Consider the following 5,026-nt stretch of genomic DNA (forward strand, 5'->3'; position numbering starts at 1 on the left):
GTGTGTGTGTGTGTGTGTGTGTGTGTGTGTGTGTGTGTGTGTGTGTGTGTGTGTGTGTGTGTGTGAAGGCTTGCCTTCACTGGTGCTGGGGCCTCTACATGACACTGTAGTGTGCCCCAGTGAGGTCTTCTCCTCCCCTATAGCCTCAGCTCAGTCCACCATTTTAAATGACAACAAGTAATAACTTAGTAAGCAGCACAGTAGCATCAGCAGCATCTCAGGCAGCCAAACTCACAGAGCCTTTCTTTCCTTTCCTTCAGGAGCTTCTTCTCCAGCAGCTGCCAGAGAACTCTCCCCTGCCAGCCCCAGGCCTAGGGCTTAGATGTGCCCAGGGCCCTGCATCCTTCTGGTCAGGTGCTAGGGGTGTTGGTCTAAGGACATAGCATTGGTAGATACGGTTCTTTCCTTTGGGTCAATCTAATCTGGTATGTTTTAGCAGAATAGTTAGAGAAATATATCTCAGCAAGCTTTTGGACTGAAAAACCCTTTGTCAGGCTGAGGAAGCACCTGCAGTCGGGGGGGGGCTGCTGTTCCATCAGAGGGGGCATCAGAGGTAACTCAACCTACTCCTGCTTTCTTCCTTCAAATAATCTGCTTGCAAAGACCATGGCTACAATGGAATCATGTGCCCTGTGTTACAATACTTGAAAATCGATTGTATGTGCACAGCAGGTCCAGCTGGGTTCTGAGAGCTGCAATTCTACCCCCTTACATTGGCGTGAGGGGGACTAGATTTATATCAAGTGTTCTCATAGGTGGGTTAACTTGGCCCATCTGTCATTGTTTTTTTTAATGGTCTGTAGCTGGATTCTAATTGGACCATCAGTGTTTGAAGGACTCCCACTGGCATTATTTTTTGGTTCCATTGTGCAGAATAGCAGGAAGGGGAATGGAAATTCCATCAAGCTCTCAATAGATATTCTCAGCTTACCATATTTTAACATGGTTTCTTTGTCTCAGAGTATGCTATGGAAGAATTTACTTTTCCACCCCACTTATGAGTAAATGCTGCCTTAACATCCTTAACAGTTTATGGAAGAGCTTGAAACAACCCAGGTGACATTTTATTGGCAGAACAGTGGCAAAGTTGGCAATAAATTCTCTCTCTATTTTACCTGTAGGTTAGTGATGTTGCACTACAACAAGCAGTGGTGTAGAAACAACTGTAGTTGTTTTGAGAATCAGAGTTCCCCCAGTGATAGGTGTTTTTAGAATATAATTAGAATTTCTTATTCACAAGACTGAATGATGTGATCTTCAGTAATATGCTACCTCCTCCTGTGCCATAAACTACTACAAACAATATTGGAAGTTGTATTGTTACATCAAATATTAAGGCATAACAGCTATATTTGGCCTTGGAAGGAAGTATTACAATTGAATGTTCATTGATTTAACTTTTTCGTTAAAAGAGATTCATTATCAAAGCTAGGCCTAATGTGCCAGTTATAGGGCTTCTGCAAATATCGTTCCCGATTTGTCTGTGGACTTGAGAAACTGACACACTTTACCAACATATAGGGATTGACCCATATATTTCGTAATTAAATGTTATCTGCTATAACCACCAAATCACATCTGTATATTAACCAAAGATTATATTTATTCTGTGTATCACTTACATGCAGGTTATTCCCACAAAACCTAGACACCATTTAACTCTTAACTAAGATCTCAAAATAAGGCTTACGTGAAACTTAAGGTAATACATGGACCTGTGCACTTAGCTGAATATCAACTTGTAAAATGAGTGTCACATTAACCTAGATATATATGACTTACCTGTTTCACGTTATAACACAGTGATCCAAAATTTTTGATTACAGCAAGAGGCATGACAGATAACTACAGCTTGGAACTAACTACAGTAACTTTGTGTTGGATCCAGATACCCCAATAAATCACACAAATAGTACTTACCTAAAGTGTCACTGCCCTGTAGTAAAGTAGGGTTTTTTGAAGAGGAATTCAAGACAGTTCTGTCTGCATGGTAGTAATATGCCAGACAATCTACCCACTATAAAAAATCTTGACAGAATCATTAGTATACACAGAGACCAGCTATCTAAGGAAACATGCTTAGAATGTATAGGTTATTAGTTTAAAAGGGTTTGAAGAGTAGTTAGTCCAACGAGAAGCCTACCATCGTTAAGACAAATAAATTTGTGTAAGTCTATAAACTTGGTAATAAGATTCCATAAACAACTCTATTCTATGGCCTGCTACATTTGCTCCTACCATACATGATGTAAAATCGCCTCTTTGACATCTATTACAATTATATTCCTGACATGTCATTAGTTTCTGTCCTCAATGTGTAGCATGGCATATTACTGTTAAATCTGCTTTGGAAAACTAAAGACTATGAAAGACTCACCCAAATATATTCACTAGCATGGTGAATAGTCTGCCACTATTATTTGACTTGTGGGTGGATTTAGGGTGCAGATCTGGTTGCACTGTCTATGGAAATTTAGTTCTGATTTGATCATGAGGAAATATAAATGAATTAGTTTAGTGTTCTTTGTACCCTCAGCAGTGGATAAATAGAGGTGTTTATAATTCAGACACTGATGGTTATTTCCTTGGTGTCATCGTATGTTGAAATGGTAGATAGGGATATGTATCTGGAAACTATATTGAAGGCAAAATGTAAGAATTATTGTGGTCTCTTGACTATTCTGACAGCTTGGCAAATACATTCAAGTACATTTACTTATGTATATGTTTGGCAAATACATCCAAGTACATGTATTTGGCAAATACATCCAAGTCATCAATAGCCCTTGATGACTATTATGAATAATCCATTTCTGACTATAACATTTAGTGTTGATTATGTCTTTCACATTATGCCAGAAGACATGTTATGTTCACCAACTTGAAACAGGGATGTAAGAGTTCATCAGCAGTTGAATAGCTCTTCCTAGGCCTGATACGCAACAAGGCCAGAGTTCAAGAGACCTCACTTAACTTCCACAGGCTTAGTGGAATGAAAAAAGGTGTTACAGCTTGCTCTTAGAAAGATAAACCATCTAGCAAAACAGAAGGCAGGCACACTATTAGAACAAAAAAGATGGTATGAATGAAGAGGAAGGGCCTGGACCTCCCAAATTGCATGAACTCAAACTCAGATGTTTAGAAATGAGGAGGACACTGGTGGGAAGGGTTTGCATAAAAGTGTTCGTTGTTTGCGGATAAATCCATACATCTCTTGTGCTGCCCTAAAGGAAAGCTTGTGCCTAGAAGTTCCTTTACAAAGTCTCTTTAACCACCATATGGTTCTTGAAGAGTTAGACTATGCACCAGAGTGTCCCTGTAGGGGGTGCTTTGGAGAGTGCTTATAAACTACTGGGGAGACCTGAGTCATGTCTGAAGTGTCAGATGTTGACCTGACACTGAATTTGAGGCTGAGGGAAGCTGAGCTGTGGAGTCCCAAGGAGGGGTATCAGACATGGAGGCTGTACATTGGGGGTCTGCCAGAGGGACCACACTTCAGAGACACTTTCTGGACACACTTCAGCAAAAAAGATCTAAAGGTTAGGTCCAACACAGTAGGACAGTGACTGTCAATAAAGAGCGAGTCAGCCAGAGTTGTAGCAATTCCCTGATTATAGTAGCAAGAGGCTTGAAAAGGCATTTGTGTGCTTTCATTTAATAGCTAAATGGAATGATTGTAATGCATATATCTGATGGGGGCATCAGTAAATGAACTGGAGCTCATGGTTGGAGTTGCATGACTATTGATACTTTTTAACAGATTGTTGTTTGCCCTGAGCAAGTTCTAGTTAAACTGACAAGATAACATTTTGAGTGTGTCCAGACAAGCCTGTACATGTCTCTTGCAGCGTCTCAAACCCTTTGAGACATTGCAAGAGGCATGTGAGGGAACAAAAAAAGGGTTCCCCATACTGCAAATACCCCAAGGGAAAAAAACGGGTCAAGGTATGGTCTTGGACCATGCACTGAGGCAACTGGAAGCTCACTCCTCCACAGAGATGCTCTGGTAGCCTGCCAGAATATCTCTGTGGTTGGTCCTTTCCCCGATCCTGAAGCACACTGCCTGCCCATACAAGCTGCAGGGACCTGGACCTGGACTTGGCTTCTGCTAGGTAAGTAGCGGGTTGGGGGCCTAGAGCAGGTGGGAGGGGACCTTGGGGGAGGCCCTGCCCGACCTGTTCCTTTCCCCACCCCCAGTTCATTCCCCCAGCTCCCTGCGTGCTCTCCCAGCTCCACCCCCTGCCTCCCCACTCCTCACTGGAAGTAGCAGAGAAGGAGCAGGAGGCTGGAGAGAGCAGGGGAATATCTCCAGCTCATTTCCAGGGGCTTGTCTCCAGCCCCCCGCTTGTCTCTTGCTTGCTTCCAGCCTTGTTTCAAGCAAAATGAGCAGAAGCCCCTGGAGACGTGCTGGAGACATTCGTCTGCTGTCTCCAGCCTCCTGCTCAGGAGCGACGTGTAGGGGGTGCATGTGGGTGCACATGCACCCCTTATGCTCCTGCTCTTTCTCCAGCCTTCTGCTTGTTCCCCTGCTCATCTCCAGCCTCCTGAGGCTGGCCCCAGGCTCTAGCTCCCCCTGGCTGCAGATCTGGGAGGAGCCAGGCAGGGTTATTTTGCCGCAAGTGGCACAATTTGCTCCATAACAAAATGCATGTCTGGGAACATGTGCTGAGGCAAAAAGCCCCAGCTCAAATTTGTACCACTTCTATTTGAGCTGCTGCAAGCGCACGTGCTTGCATGTGTGGACGCACTCTGTCTGTCTGTCTTTGGATAGATCTTAAACTCTAAAATTCAGAAAAGAATAAATTTTATACTTCAAAAGTCTCCAGGGACAATCCCAGGGGTGCAGTGTCAACATTCCTAGTGGTCATTTCTAGGGATTGCCCTTCCTGGACAAATCTAAAGAAGGTTAGTAATCAAAAAATGGAGGTATATTACAAGGAATATTCCCTATGTACCTCCTCTTAATGGATCAGATGTCTAGATAGGGTAAACTAATGTAGCTTCAGTGGAAATCTACAACAGGGAC

This window comes from Gavialis gangeticus, unplaced genomic scaffold, assembly GCF_001723915.1.
Source record: "Gavialis gangeticus isolate Ggan-Ray unplaced genomic scaffold, GavGan_comp1, whole genome shotgun sequence".
Taxonomy (NCBI): Eukaryota; Metazoa; Chordata; order Crocodylia; family Gavialidae; genus Gavialis; species Gavialis gangeticus.